The 16,881-nt window shown below is 38.4% G+C and overlaps 1 long non-coding RNA gene and 1 pseudogene across 1 annotated transcript; both read right to left on the bottom strand.

Annotated features, from left to right (window-relative positions):
• Positions 1–1,028: 1,028 nt before the first annotated feature.
• LOC124868916 lies at positions 1,029–14,985 on the bottom strand (annotated as a pseudogene).
• On the bottom strand, positions 12,103–13,531 carry LOC124868917. The gene is made up of 3 exons (XR_007038428.1): positions 13,280–13,531; positions 12,319–12,526; positions 12,103–12,218 (listed from the first exon to the last, which is right to left on the bottom strand). It is a non-coding gene; the product is annotated as an uncharacterized LOC124868917 (long non-coding RNA).
• Positions 14,986–16,881: the final 1,896 nt, after the last annotated feature.

Genomic DNA, 16,881 nt, shown 5'->3' with positions numbered 1-16,881 from the left:
TTCTCCCTGTCTGCTGTGTTGTAACTTTGCTCAGATTGACCTATACCACTTTTAAAGCTTTATTCTAATGAATAATTTTTATTCCGTGTTTAGGAAAACAAAATGTCCTGCCACCTGACTAGGATAGCTTACAAATCTTGGTAAAGAGTACAGCTATTCATGAACAACACAAGTTCAATATTTAATTTCCTTTCAGCCATTTTTTTTCAGTCTGCAGGTAATGGTCAACTTTTACTGTCTTCATCATTTCAAGCATCTATGGATCTAAGAAACAAGGAATGGATCCAAGAACTAGTAAAGACCAATTAAAATGTAAACAATACTTATTTTTATTTCTGCTTGTGCATTTCTATATTTCTCCACGTGCAATATTAGTGTTTTTCGAATGGTCTAGTCAAAGTCTAGACCTAAATCCAATTGGCAATCTGTAGCAAAAAAATAAAAACTGATGTTCTTAAAAATGCTCTATCCAGTCTGACTGAACTTGAGCTAGAATGGGCCACAATTTCTGTCTCTAGATCTGCAAAGCTGGTAGAGACACAACCTGAAAGACTTGAAGTTGTCGCTACAAAGAAAGAATCTTCTAAAAAGCACTGACTCATGGGGTTCAATACATCTATCCCAAAAGTCCCAATGAAGTACATTGAGGTTTGGGGTTTGTGTCGTGACAAAATGTAGACAAGTTCAACAGGAATACATTGCTTTGCGAGGCACTTCTCTTTTTGTCTATTTAATTAAAATACTCCTGTAATGTTTATACGGTTTTGTTGTTGATAATTAAATATTGATTGTTGTGAGATTAACCACTTCAAAGTTCTTGTAATGAGATTTGGCCTTTAGCCATAAAACTTGCAGACATAAACTAATTCATATATACTTCTTATCTGTTTTAGACACTTGAAACAACAGATGTACAATGTGCCTTAGTTGCCTTCTGTCCGTTACATTGTACAATGGTTCAGGAGGTTGTGGAGCAACAGCAGCTTTCCGGAAGCTGCACCAGGGACCTAATCATCCCTGAAAGAAATTCATCTGAAGAGGATGACCATGAAGTTGCTGCAGATCACTCCAGCCACAAGGACGAGGATCATGATCAAGTGCCAGGTTTCGCCGTGAGATCAGTTGTTTAACTGACAACACTTCCCCCACTGTGGTGGTAGTGAAGCCTGGACTCTGCACGTCTCCCTCTTCATCATCACTACCCCTTGTCGGAGTGCAGCCAATCTGCATCTGGATTTGGTTCTGACTTGACCCATAATGTTCAACAAAGTAGTCATTGTGTGTGTTCCCACCTAAATGTTCCAGGTTAAATGTTTCTTTTTCTTCCATGAGCTGGACCCCTGCTCTGACTGATCAGACAGAGAAAAAAGTAATGAAATACAGTAGCTGATAACATGGATTTGCTTTAATAAAAAGTCATTCAGTTTCTAATCTCTTCTGAAGCCTTTTTCCAATCAAGTTTGCACATACATGTGATGAAGAAAAATGCTTGCAGTGAAACTGCAATTGTAAGCCCGGTCCATAGTCCTGTTACAGTTGGGGGTAAAAAAGATTTCATGGTGTGCCAAACTGCAAGTAGACACAAAGAGACATTGCACAGGTGCATCAGAATAAAATAGAATATCACTGAATGGTTCATTTATTTCAGTAGTTTAATGCAAAGAGTGAAACTGAAATGCCACATACAGGGGTTAGACAATGAAACTGAAACCTGTCATTTTAGTGTGGGAGGTTTCATGGCTAAATTGGACCAGCTTGGTAGCCAGTCTTCATTGATTGCACATTGCACCAGTAAGAGCAGAGTGTGAAGGTTCAATTAGCAGGGTAAGATCACAGTTTGGCTCAAACTATTGAAATGCACACAACATTATGGGTGACATACCAGAGTTCAAAAGAGAACAAATTGTTGGTGCACGTCTTGCTGGCGCATCTGTGACCAAGACAGCAAGTCTTTGTGATGTATCAAGAGCCACGGTATCCAGGGTAATGTCAGCATACCACCAAGAAGGACGAACCACATCCAACAGGATTAACTGTGGACGCAAGAGGAAGCTGTCTGAAAGGGATGTTCGGGTGCTAACCCGGATTGTATCCAAAAAACATAAAACCACGGCTGCCCAAATCACGGCAGAATTAAATGTGCACCTCAACTCTCCTGTTTCCACCAGAACTGTCCGTTGGGAGCTCCACAGGGTCAATATACATGGCAGGGCTACTATAGCCAAACCTTTGGTCACTCATGCTAATGCCAAACGTCGGTTTCAATGGTGCAAGAAGCGCAAATCTTGGGCTGTGGACAATGTGAAACATGTATTGTTCTCTGATGAGTCCACCTTTACTGTTTTCCCCACATCCGGGAGAGTTACGGTGTGGAGAAGCCACAAAGATGCGTACCACCCAGACTGTTGCATGCCCAGAGTGAAGCATGGGGGTGGATCAGTGATGGTTTGGGCTGCCATATCATGGCATTCCCTTGGCCCAATACTTGTGCTAGATGGGCGCGTCACTGCCAAGGACTAGCGAACCATTCTTGAGGACCATGTGCATCCAATGGTTCAAACATTGTATCCTGAAGGCGGTGCCGTGTATCAGGATGACAATGCACCAATACACACAGCAAGACTGGTGAAAGATTGGTTTGATGAACATGAAAGTGAAGTTGAACATCTCCCATGGCCTGCAAAGTCACCAGATCTAAGTATTATTGAGCCACTTTGGGATGTTTTGGAGGAGCGAGTCAGGAAACGTTTTCCTCCACCAGTATCACGTAGTGACCTGGCCACTATCCTGCAAGAAGAATGGCTTAAAATCCCTCTGACCACTGTGCAGGACTTGTATATGTCATTCCCAAGACGAATTGACGCTGTTTTGGCCGCAAAAGGAGGCCATACACCATACTAATAAATTATTGTGGTCTAAAACCAGGTGTTTCAGTTTCATTGTCCAACCCCTGTACATTCATAAGAGTTTAGCCAAATTCAGTTTCTCAGGAAATTAGAAATGGGGAAGAGCACTGACTTGAAAGCTGTCCAGTAGACAGTCAGTGACAACCTCTACAACACGGGTAAGCCACAAACTGTCATTGCTAAATAAGCTGGCTGTTCACAGAGTGCTGTATTCCAGCAATTGTTGGAACATTGACTGGAAGGTAAAAGTCTGGAGAAAGCATAGCGAGGAATCCTCTTTGCTTAAGGTTCTGTGGAAAGCGTCCACAGTCAATGATGATTTGGTGTTAGACTTAGGGTGTTTTTACCAAGTTCAAAGTCAACATGGTTGTCTACCAGGAAATGTTAGAGCACTTCATGGCTACCTCTGCTGACAGAACTTGGCACCTGCCTTCACTTAAAAGTAGCGATAGGTGCTTTAATTATCATGGTATGCTGTGATTGATTGGGAGCCAGAGCTGATCTCCTTCATGCCATGCTGCATTGATGCAGTAGTTCATGGAAAAGGAGGCTCAACCACAAATTAAATGCAAATACTGCACAGTACATGGACATACTGTTCAGTGGGCTGACTTTTTTTAATTAAATTGAGCTTTTAATTAGTTTTTTGTAATAATGTAACTTTCTGACTTACAGAATTTTGGTTTTTCATTAGCTGTAAGCCATATATCCACCTGATTGTCATGAATCAATATAAAATAATTTGAATAATTGAATTAAATTGCTCAAATGAATACACTTTTTTTTTTTTTTTGCAATATTCTAATAATTGACATTCATTGTTGGTCTCATCCATAATTCCCATGTTTGCAGCAGACATGAGGGATGCTCCCATGGGGGTGCATGCCTACCCTATAAAGTAGAAGCTCACTATACTAAAAATGGCACCAACCAGTTGTTTTCCAGCTCCTCTAAGAACTCCTGCAGCAACACCCTAAAAGTAACAAATGCAGACCTGATTAGAATTTGTGTGCAGAAACCTGCAATCACAGACTTTGGTGTGTGAAGTAGTAAAAGTCTTTCTCACTGCAGTAGCATCACTGACATGCAGGAAACTAAATATAAGCATTACATCTGCAACCCTCTGAATTATTTCCCTAAAAAGAATGCAGAAATAGACTCCTCTAGACTGTAAGAACTGTAAATCATTCCCGACAGGAAACATAAAAAACGGCAGGGGGATTATTCATTTTTTAGTGCGGTAAATGGTAAATGATTTCAAGCTATCTTACATTAGCTGAAACTGACTTCACAGATTAAATGTGCTGAGATAAGCTTTGATGGGCTACAGTTTTAAAACTAATACACCTAACTAAGTTCATAATATCTGTAGAGCAAGGTACCAATGTTAAAAACAACATATTCTTTTCCCTCAACAAGTTTTAATTTGGCACACACCAACTCTTTCACCAAATGACAGAGCTTTTAAACATAAATGAAGCTCATTAAACAGTTACAGTTTAGTGTCCTTGAGTCAGCATCTTAGTTGATTTATGACCATCTTGCGTCTTAATGTAAATTAACCCTGTTATGAAACACGCAACAAACTGCAACAAAATATCTACAAGGTAGATGTTTTTAAAGAAATAGCTAATGAATTTGGGATTTAACTTACTGGTCAGAGGTGAAGATGAATCCAATGACTTTTCTGGTGATGTTGATGCAAACTCCAACAAAGCACACAACTATGACTGTGCAAAACATTCAAAACAAGTTAATGCCAAGAAGGGGGAACCAAATAAGACGGTTAATCATTGTATACTTCAATGCAGCAAGAAGACATTACTACATGATGATGCATCTGTTTCTTTGTTAATGTCAGTCTATTGGACAAATATACATTTTTTAACCTTAACATTTCAATACAAATCAGATTGGGTTGAACAAATAGATCATGACATGAAAGTTCAGTTTGGTCTGAGCATATTGGAGCATTCTTAAGGATGTTAATTTGATGTTTCATCAAGTGGTAACAATGACTCCAGGAACCTTCCTTTGCAGAAATGCTTCCCAAACCAGAGGAAAACACCCCAGATTCCAAACTTGCCACTTCCCTAAAGAATCAGAATTCTGCCGGGTCCAATGTGTCAAGTCAGATTAATATGAATTTAAAGGTTCAGAGGATCCATTGTCCATGCTTTGGCTTAATCGTATACAAAATATGGTAGCAATGCTTAAGGAAAAGCCATTTGCTCTGTACTGCTCCAGTTTTCTGAATTATTCACCTGACACATGATGATGAGCACATATGTTGTGAAATGGGTCTTACATGCACAGATGATTGAAACTTTGTACGATAGCCTGGTCTGCTTTATATTTCCAGCATCAAGAGCATTCCCAACACGGACAGTAGCAGCGACAGAAAATCCGAGAGGGCACTGGAAAAAACAATACACAAGACCAGAGGATATTATATCAATTCTTTGAAAGCAGATCTCAATGCATGTTTCATGATGGTCCCTTCAAACCAGATAAGACTGCTTTTCAGTCTACAGGGTCTCCAGGACTGTTTGATTGTTGTTGGACCTTAGACATTTTTAAAACTTTATTTCAGTGTGAAGGCCAGCATGGCCCTGCTGCAGTTTTTAGTCCTCAGCACATGGGTTTCTTACCCAGTGGCTTTTCTGGCCATCCAGTTACAGTGCTACTACCACGGGTAGAGAAACTCCTTACGGTCCGTAAAATGATGCAAAAAATATGTTTCTGCTTTGCTGTAAAACAGTATTTTGATCAGCAGCAAAGAGAATGGAAGTAAAGAGGGTGGAGTGGTTCTGCATAGAGGGCCGGGCTATACAGAGTGTGCCATTTGCACAATAATTTTAACCTGCTGCCAGACTATATATGCATATATCCAATTACATTAGGAAGAACTGATCTACCCAAAATCTGATCACTGATTACTCTGACATGACCAAAACAAGGCTCTGTAGCATATATATGGTTTTATGAGTTGTGCACTGAAGGAAGTAAAATTTTAATTTAAATCTTATGAGCCTGTGTTTGTGGTTTTCTTCCTCTTCCTTCCTCATCATTTCCTAAACATGAAGTGCTTATGTTGGACAGTGTCACAAATACATTTGGCATCTGAAAAGCAAAACTCCTTATTTCATCAGCCTCCCAATATCTAACCTAGCTAGAGGTGGGTGCACTCCTCTCCATCATAGAGCCCAATTGCTGATCTTTATGTGCAAAGAGTCTATTTTTTGGCATGGAGACCATGGACTGTTTTGTTTAGCTGCTTGGATAGATACTTTTTTTTTTAACGAGAGTCTGCGAGTGTAACTGGCAGAGAACATCCACATTCTGGTTAATTTCTCATGTTCTCATGCAGTCTTAGTCTGGTGTGCAGGGGATCTAATAAAGCCTATTTCATTAGTGTTAATTACATGGGCCAACAGCAGTGACGGGTAGGCAGTGTTATACATGCAGTGTGCATCAACATATGGATGCAAAGTGTCTCTAAACACGTTACCATGTAAGACACAACACACAGCTGGTATGCAATAGACTGAGCCCCCAGTTCAACCTCACTGATCACACCAGCCAGGAATCCTCCTACTTCAAATATCCACCATGACAGACAGATCATGAGCATACAGGGAATGGCCAGCTTGATGAAGAGACCCCACTTCTGCAGGCAGTCAAGTGACCAACCTTTGGGGTCCACAGATACAAAGGATTTAACTAGTTATGACAATAAACATGGATAATTAAACAGCTTGAGATTTTTGCAAGAGTACAATAAACATAGTGCAAGGACAAAATATGAAAAGCAAAACGCAACATGTCCGACTTAGTTCTAAGACTTGAACTGACCTCCCCATGTGGCTTTGTGAAGACCCCTCCAGCAGATGTAAACATGCAGAAACAAAGCCAACAAGTACTGAGAGATGGTGCTGCAGATCCCCTTCAAGGGGAACCCAGAGCAAGAAAATTTAGGACAAAAACATACACACAAAAAATAGAACAATTCATTATTGATTAGACTAGCAATGTAATGAAGATCCCTTTGGGTACAGCAGCCAATCTTCACAGCGTTGCTTACAGAGAAAACAGTGACCTTCATTTCCACAATGACACAAATCATTCAGTCAAACATCAGGTTGGTTTAAGAGTAGGATGAGTGCAATTTTTTTAATGCTTTAATTTGAAAAATTAAGGAGAAATCGGCAACGGCTTCCCATAAAAAAAACAAAAAAAGGAACTAGCCTTTTATTTCATCCTTGGGATTACTTTAAGATTTTCTTCAGACATCAATAAATCTGTTTTTATAAGCTGTGATAATACAGAAACTTACGCTACACCCAGCTTCAGAGGATAGAGGAAGATATAGTTGATGAGGACATTGAGGACATTCCAAACTGTTCCAGTGACAACCTGAGGCCACATGATTCCCTGTCATTGAAAGCACAACATTACAATTGTTTTATTTTAGACTTAAATGTAGGATATATGTTTAATAAATTCCATGTAAACAGCTTTACGTTGAGAAATCGCACCTGATTTTGTTAGTACTTCCCTTCCAGCTGGTAAAAGCAGCCTGAAGACCATGAAATGAAAATAAGGAAAACGTTGGCTTGTGGTTGTGAGGATCCGAGGAGTTTTGACCAGGAGATGAGATTTTATCAATTACTTTGGAAAATTTGTGGCAGTGAGTGCATTAAACTCACTGGTACAGCAGGCATGAAGATCTTCACATACTGCTGGGACAGACTGCAAGGCAAAAAACCTACTACATATAAGAAGGACTATGAACTGGAGAGTTTTACTAAAGTATTCAAACCTCCTTTTACTTTTCAGATATTGTCACATTACAATAACAAACTTTGTCTTATAGGGATTTTATGTGATAAACCAACTCATAGCCAAGAAGTGAAATGTAAATAATATTGAATATGAACATATTGGGAAGAGCTGCACGGTGGTGCAGTTGGTAGCACTGTTGCCTTGCAGCAAGAAGGTCCTGGGTTCAATTCCCAGCTTTGGGTCTTTCTGCATGGAGTTTGCATGTTCTCCCCGTGCATGTGTGGGCTCTCACTGGGTACTCTGGCTTCCTCCCACAGTCCAAAGACATGCCTGTTAGGTTAATTGGTAACTCTAAATTGCCCTTAAGTGTATGAATGTGTGTGTGGTTGTTTGTGTGTTGCCCTGTGATGGACTGGCAACCTGTCCAGGGCGTACTCTGCCTCTTGCCCATAGTCTGCTGGAGATAGGCACCAGCTCCCCCATGACCCACTATGGAATAAGTGGTAGAAAATGACTGACTGACATATTTCTCTAAAAATTTCTTTTTATTTCCAAACAAATCTATATATTAATATTTAAAATGTCTGTTCTGACAACAAAGTGGAATCAAAGTCAAATTCCTTGTTTGTGTGCACAAATTTGGCCAATAAAGGTGATTCTGGTAAATTATACATTTCTTTTTAAATGTTTTACAAACAAAAATCTACATTGTGTGACATGCATTTGTATTCACCCTCCCTTTACACCTAAATAAAACCCATTGCCAATCAAAATGTGAAAAGATTTGCTAAAATTAAATTGAAAGAGACCTGGCAACCTCTCGACTCTGTTTGACAGCAAGCAAGAGGGGCTCAGTGTTGATGAGGACGGCCCAGCAGGGAAAGCAGGCTAGAAGCAGAACCAGAACCCCCCTCTGGAGAATCACACCCACCCGCTTCAGGTTACCGCTCCCGTAGGTCTGCGTGAAACAGGGCAAACAAACATATATTGAGCCTGATGCGGAACACGTATTGTTTGGTTGTTTACTTAATAAACCTGGATAAGGACCCCTTATCCACCAAGAGGAAATGCAAGGATCAACACAAATCTAAGAGATGATTAAGAAAGGCATCATTTTGGCCCAGTCATCTTCACAGCAGCTGCCAGTGATACATGGGTTTGCCCCATGTCGTTTTCTGACAAAATTACCTAATTATTGATATATCAGTGCCTAATATATATATATTTAAAACAAATTATGGTTTATGTCTATTGTGTAAACTAAAAATATAATCATAAAACATTATAACAATTAAGATTTTAAAAAGATGTGTGAAAACCAAGAAAAAAACAAAACTACAAAACATTAGGCAATGCCATAATTAGTGCTGCCCATCTCAAAATTGCTAGAGAAATTCTTTTAACATAATTTTAACTTATTTTATTAATTGTAAATCGTTACAGATAGTTGGCCATAACCTAAAAAAAAACTAAATGCAAATATTTTCTTTATTTTGTCTTGCTGACTTTCCTGTAAATTGAAAAATACATTAAATTATACTGGACTTGTTCATGTATGGTAAGCACTACCGTGGAGAGGCATTTAAAAGCTTTTTCTGCATGAATGTGGGTGTTGATCTCATACTTTCAAAAAAGTCCGTTCAAAAAGCTTTGGCGTATAAGTCCCCACACTGCCACCCACTAGGCAGCCAGTGTAGGTTCACAAAAACAAATTCCGCAAACCAGTTTGGTCTTTTTTCTTAAAATCCTTTTATGGCAAAAAATGATTGAAAACACAATTCAAACAAAAAAAAAAGGCTTACATTAAGAATATCAACAGGTATTTAAGCAGCATTTAAATAACAAAATGTATAAACATGACAAGCATGTATCTAAGAAAGCAGTTTTAAAGTTATTAAGAGAATATTTATACTTACTTTACAGAACCAAATGTCTTATAAAACATTTCTAGATTTGCTTTAACTTCCTGAATATTTAATTTTTATTTTCTAATAATAAGTATTAATATTTAAATTCTTCAAATAAAGAATGTTATTTTTTTCTTTAAATGTTTGAAAATGTTCACTCCCTGCTTTACTCAAACTCAATAAAGTTATTGTAAAACTCTTTGTTTTAATGTCTGACATGTGGAAGACAAGAAGTGTCTTTCAATAATTTTAAAGCAATAGGTAGAAGAAGACCCTAGCACCTGAAGAACATTTTGGAGCAAAATATATAGATTTTCAAGAACACATGTTTTAAAGTAGGAAATTGGATTGTAGTTGTCCCAAACCCCAAACGAAAGAGGACAAGGTGGACAATTACACTTTTCAGGATTCATAACTCAACCGCAACATATGATTGGACGAGCCGTTGTGGGAGTAATTCAACCGCAACATGTGATTGGACGATAACAGGAAGTGATTTCTTTTTTTAATTGACGTTTGCCATTGGACTTTATTTTCTACTTATAATCTTCGATAACCCCCTTTTTTTTTTACATCGAATCTGTTTGAATAAAATAAAATAAGAAAATAAACAAAAAGGTCTCTCTAGGGACTTGTTCTATTTTTTCCTAATTTCAGTAGTTTATTCCCTGGTCTCGGACTTTTATTTATTTGTTTATTTTCATAAAGTTGATCTTTTAATAATCAACGGTATTGATTTTTCAGAGATATTGTGAGGGCTAAAAGTACATATTGGGACAAAAAGATTGATATTATTGATATTGATATTATTTTCTAAAATAATATCCGTTTTGGGTATGAAAATAATGTGAAACTCACAAAAGTAGTTTGAAACAAATCATAATGTAGACATAAAAACGTATTTAAAAAATAATAATTGTAATAAGAGTAGCTTGGAGACGAAGGATGGTTCCCATGACTTCATATTTTCTTGTTCAACCTTTTGAAGCAGTCACCTCTGATAAGTGATTACTGTCATTTTCAATTTAAATTAAATTAAAAAATACTTTATTAATCCCAAAGGCTAATTAAATGTTGTTGTAACTCATATTATGCAGGTTTCTTCAAAGAGCCGTTGTAGATGCTGATGGCTGTGGGCAGGAAGGATCTGCTGTAGCGCTCCGTCTTACAGCAGATCTGAAGAAGCCTCTGACTGAAGACACTCTGTTGTTGTAGGACAGTCTCATGAAGAGGATGCTCAGGGTTCTCCATAATGTTCTTCATTTTATGAAGAATCCTTCTTTCCACAATGATCTCCAGAGGTTCCACAGGAGTCCCCAGAACAGAGCCAGACTTTTTTATCAGCTTGTTGAGCTTTTTTAAGTCCCTGGTTCTGATGCTGCTTCCCCAGTAGATGATGGCAGAAGAGATCACACTTTCCACAACAGACTTATAGAAGATATGCAGCATGTTGCAAACATGAGATTTAAGCAGCTGGAGCAGGTATTTTGGGTCACATCTCATTAGTAAACTGCTCCGGCTTTCTCATGTTTGAAAGGTCACTTCTTCCCACTCCATGTTTCAGCTAAAACACGAGAGTAAGTTTAGTTTCAGCTTTTTGTTCTGGGTCATTATCTTATGGAGGACCTATGACCTTTGACTGAGACCAGGCAGCACACTTCGCTTTATATACCATGATCTTTTATTGCACCCTTCACAGATTCAAGCCAACCTGTGCCAGATACATCCTACAAACCTATAACAGAAGTGAATCTTGTCATGTTTAGCAACATGTCAGTTCTTTATTGGTAAGCTTCATTTGAACAAAGAGCTGGTGTAACTTGCCAAAAGATCCAGTGTTGTCTCATTTGTCCATACGATGATGTCTCAGCTCAGGAACCGCACCATCAGCATGAATTTGAATGAAAAAGCCTCCCCTCCTAATTACACACACAACTCTGATTTTAACATTAGTCTACGATTTAATGCAAACAGGATGTGAATCAGTCTACATTTCTAGATTAGTGTGTAGTTGTCAAATATAAATATATATATTTATATTTATAAACAATCTGCATTTTCTTTAATTGCTGTAAATCATGCTGTTTTGTTTTCATTGGTTGCTTAGTTTTTTTTGCTTTCAGTCTTATTATTCTTTCATTAACATAAAACTATTTACTGCAGAAAAATGCATTCCTGTAAATTTTGATAAATGCTTAAACTATGTAAAAAAACTTCATGTGAATCTGTTTTGTTCATTAATAAAAAATGTTTTTCACACGCATGCACTTACTTCATAATGAACTTAGCTTTATGTCAGGGTAAAGGCAGATTATCTTTCAGATATATCTTCTAACAGTAATAATGACCATGCAGAACTGCCTCTTAATGTGCCAAAAATAAACGTAGTGATAAAGCCATTTGCTCTACACTGAAAAACTGTAGTATATTATACACAAAGTCTAGAAATCATCACATTTCAACTCGTTGACAGCCCACATCAAAGGCAGCAATAAGAGACAACGTGAGGTTAAAGATGGTCTTTATTTTACATCAAAAAAACATGTGCAGGCATCACTTGGTGGTGGTGTACTTCTGAAGAATTTAACTTTTGAAGACATCTTAAAACTCTTCATGGCATCTATTATAAAAAAAAAACAAAAACAAAACAACAACATAGTATCATTAGGGTGTTACTTCATATGATGGAGGAAATTACAGTAGGAATCTGAGAAACTAACCCTGCATCCATGGCGCAGAAGTGGCTGCAGTACCCCGGAGTACTGGGTTCAGAATAAAAGCCTCTCAGCTGTCCTCGTTTCCCATTGCCCCAGTAATCTGCACCACAATCTTTAAATGTGGTTCCACAACTTAAGCAGGTTTATATGAGGTACGGCTTCCGGTACTCAGCCTGAAATTCTTTAGAGAACTTCTTCCAGTCAACGACACCTTCAATTGTAAAAAGAAATTATTAAAATCACCAAACGACATTTTATAAAGTAGCACTTGCATAAAGACAAGGCCTTTCCCTTTCCCAATGTATTCAACATGCAGTGCAAAAGTCCTTGGTGACAGAAGATTTCAATTAACGCCTGATGTTTGAAATGTGACTATGTAACTAAAAATAGAACTATAAATTAAGTAATTTGTGGATCCATGTAAAACAGTTTCACTTTTTAATGTTGTGCAGCTAAGGCCAATGACTCATTTATTGTTTTATTATGTCTGCAAACAATTTGAAGTTATTAAAATTCAATGAAAACACAAGTCTTGGTGAAGACAAACCTAACATTATAGGACAACGAAGATGATATTTGTTAGGGTCCTAATATGGAAAAAAATCCATAAAAAGGTTGTATTTTCTGTCTGCATGGAAGCACTGTGTCTTTAATGTTAGTTCAAACTACTGTGTGATGCCAGAATAACACAGACATGCTATAATCCATACATTACATGTTAGTGCAGGAGCAACATGTGAAAAATAATGCTGAACTTTCTGCTTCGGTGTCGCTACGATCACGTTTGAAACATAAGTACGATAGATTACCTTTCTTCACCTATATTTTAAACCTGTACGTTTGACCTGTACTTCTTTTTTTTTTTTTTTACATACACATTTCTACATGTAGGCTTCATAATACACACTGACAACATTGAAAATATAATTTCGAAAAATAACTTAATGACTGATAATTGCGTTACCTTCATTCTGCGCTTCTCGTGCAACTTCATACAGGTCAGCTCTGGTTAGCTCTGTATTTATACCTCCGTGAAAAACAGAGGACATAAAGCCAACCAATCACTGTCCGTGATCACGGAACGCCTACAGGTGGAGAAACCTCCACTTTTAGTCAGACTTGTCTCCCTCAATCCACACTTCGGCTAAACGCGCATCTAAGCGGACTTTGCCGAAGCATATTACCCACAATTCACTGTTACAGATGACGTTCTGGGCAAAAACCAATCAAAACCATCAATGCAATCGACCATCAAATCAGAATAGTAAGAACTGCGTAAACCTTAGACAGCAAGCCGACAAAATATATATATTTTTACTGGTTTTCCAGTCTCAACATTGTAAGATACCAGTGGGTTCACAGTGAGTCTGGGCAGTCAGTAGGCCATAATACTGAAGTAACCTTTCAAACAAACACTGGTGCGGCGAGAGTCTGGTGTATAAGCCTCCTTCGCTTCGTGCACTTTCTTCTCCTCAAAACAATTGCTTAATGTAGTTTTAAAATATTCTTTTTAGCAGCAAGACTGCGAATCGACGTAACACCTGTTCGCGCACTTTTTGATGTTGCAGTTACGGTGCAGAGGTGCAAGTCGATGACGTAATCCCTACCGTCCCAATTCTCCAATTTTGCACGCTTATAACCTGCGCACTTCAACTCCTAAGTAGACTTATACAAAGTACACACTTCATAGAGGGGCGTAGTGTGGGTATTATTGGGACAGGGCCTGTATCTATGATAACTTTAGTCTTCCTAATTTCTAGGAAACACTTGTTTAGTTGCTCAGCTACGTTTCCTTCTGTCCTTAAGAGAGAGACGCATCATCCTTACCACGGGTCCTGCCAGTTTAAGGAGTTATAGCAGCTCGTTTCGGGAGTCCGTCCTTAGGAGACCCTGGACTCCTCTCAGTCCGCAGTATTCAGCGGTGGTCTGATCAAGGAAAGCGCCAAGCGGGCCTCTGTCAGCTCCCTCACTGATAGTCTTGGTGACGGCGGAACAATCCATGAGCAGATACAGTAGCGCCTTAAAAACATTTGGTTCCAGGAACCGTCTCCTGTATAATTAAATTCTGCTTGCTGCCATGGGAAGTATCCGGAGATGAGTTTTGCGGCAGTGCAGACATCAAAACGTCTGCTGGCGCTCCAAGAGGATATGATGTTGATGACGACACTGTTGGATATATTACATCATAAAGCAAGCGGAACCCGTTGTGGTTTAAAGTAACCATTTAATACGGTGAAATGATGCGCTCTTTTATAAGCAGTGTAACATTTGTTTTCCTTAAAATCGCTTTACGTTGCACCTCTGCAGCTGCTCCTTTAAAAGCAAAGACAGTCCATGTGATTCAACAAGAGACATATTAAACCTTACCCACACAAGCTAAACTTATGCTTATAAGAAATGGAGCTATATTGGGGCCATAAAGTTTGTTCAGATGAAAAAAATTTGAACCTGAAAAATAAAAGTTTGTTTAAAAGAAAAAAATTTAAACCTGAAAAATAAAAGTTTGTTCAAAAGGAAAAAAATGAAGCTGAAAAATTATTTTGAACGGTGTCCGGGGTACGGTGTCCGGGGGGTGCAAAACACTTTTACAAGTACCGAAACAAATTTACATTTCAGAAAACAAATTTACATTTCAGAAAACACTTTTACATTTCAGAAAACACTTTTACATTTCAGAAAACAAATTTACATTTCAGAAAACAATTTAACAAGATGCGAAACAAATTTTACATTTCAGAAAACAAATTTACATTTCAGAAAACACTTTTACATTTCAGAAAACACTTTTACATTTCAGAAAATCAACCGGAAAGGAAATCTACCAATTCAAAACCCTAGGCAGAAACTGCTTGCAGGATTATGGAAGGGAAGAGTTTTCTGTTCCTGTAGCACTGACCATCAGGGCTGCTTGGACACCTGAAGTGGATATGGCAGCCGTCAATTGCACCCACAGCTTTAAGAAAAGCTCTGTGGCGTGCCAGCCCTGCAAACTCACGGGACACTGCCTTAAGTCCTCAGGGGTCTTTAGAAGGTAGATGACCTGGTGACGAATAGCCACCATCTCCTCTGTAACTCTGTGGACGATGCGATGGACAGTAGAGCGAGGCATCCCAAACACTCTGCAGATTACTCTGTAGGATGTGCCACTTGCCAGCCAGAAAAGAAAAACCAAGGTCTCAATAGTAGCACCCATCCATGTTGCCTATCCTGGTGCAAAAGATTAAGCCAGAGACTCCCTGCTCAACCGAAAATCAGGCCTGGTGTCCTCCTGGTTGAAGAAACGTTTCAGGACTGGGACACTCAGGTTGATCCTGCAGTAAAGGGGTCTGGTCTAGAAAAGGGAAGAATGGAGATGGAAAAACACGTTATTTTTAAGGCATGCTTCTGGATATTTTAAGTGATCAAAGCAAGTAGATACCAATACACCAAAAACACTGCATTATTATATAATTATCTAAGAACAGCCAGAGGGGATCAAATACTTTATAATTCCCATCTATCTTAAAATTTAAAGTTGTTGTTTATATATATATATATATATATATATATTATATATATATATATATATATATATAAAATATGTCAACATACATTAGCCATAAAGTTGCTATCTCTTTGTTTATTGGCTAGTTAAATCAAACATCTTTTTTACCTGAACATGATTGTCTCTGGATTGTACCTGGAATCAGAAATTATAATGCTAAATGAATTATAAATAAACTTTTAAAACATATAGCACATTTCTTCATTAAAAATTCATATTGAAAAGCTTATTTATTCTCAATCACACTCTCCAGCGATACAGTTGGATTACATAAAACTGTCCATTTATTCTGGTTAACCTTAATATCACCTGAAATATTAAATCGATTTTCAGTAACAATTAAAATGATAACATAAACTGTTAGAAATCACTTGTGTTAAACGTTCACTGTGATGACTGCCAGCGGGAGCTTAGTGCCGATAGTCCGGTCAGATCTCTACCGGGCTAGCTCACCTCACCGCCGGTAGGGCTGGCGAGGCGAGCCGGTTACTATGGTGAGAACGGAAAACTCCGAACACGTCGGAGCACGTTTGAAATTAAGCGATGTCTAGATAAATCAAGCAGATATTTCACGTCTACATAATTATATTCCCGCACTAAAAACATTGTAGAAGTTAATTTGTGTCACAGAAAGTGTAATTTTCCACAATTTACTCACAGCTTTTGTTGCTATGGTCCGCCATGGCTTCCCCTGCTTGACCAATCCGCTTCGACCCGCAATGAATGATGGGAAATGATGGGCCGCGAAGGATACTCACGACGCATCCTTCAAATCGGGCAAAATAAGGACACATTTGTCGGCAGCATTTGCTCGGAATGATTCATGAATTGGGACAGCCTTTGTCGCCGCGCTGTAACGTAATCGGCCAACAAATACGGCCTTCGAAGGATGCAGCCCTGAGGCTGACTTCCGGGTCAGCCTCGGCGTTGGTACATTCCCTTTCCGGTTGATTTTCTGAAATGTAAATTTGTTTTCTGAAATGTAAAAGTGTTTTCTGAAATGCAAAAGTGTTTTCTGAAAT

This window comes from Girardinichthys multiradiatus, chromosome 5 (assembly GCF_021462225.1).
Source record: "Girardinichthys multiradiatus isolate DD_20200921_A chromosome 5, DD_fGirMul_XY1, whole genome shotgun sequence".
Classification (NCBI taxonomy): Eukaryota; Metazoa; Chordata; class Actinopteri; order Cyprinodontiformes; family Goodeidae; genus Girardinichthys; species Girardinichthys multiradiatus.
The sequence above is the reverse complement of the archived record's forward strand: the minus strand, read 5'-3'. Positions and strand labels throughout refer to the sequence as shown.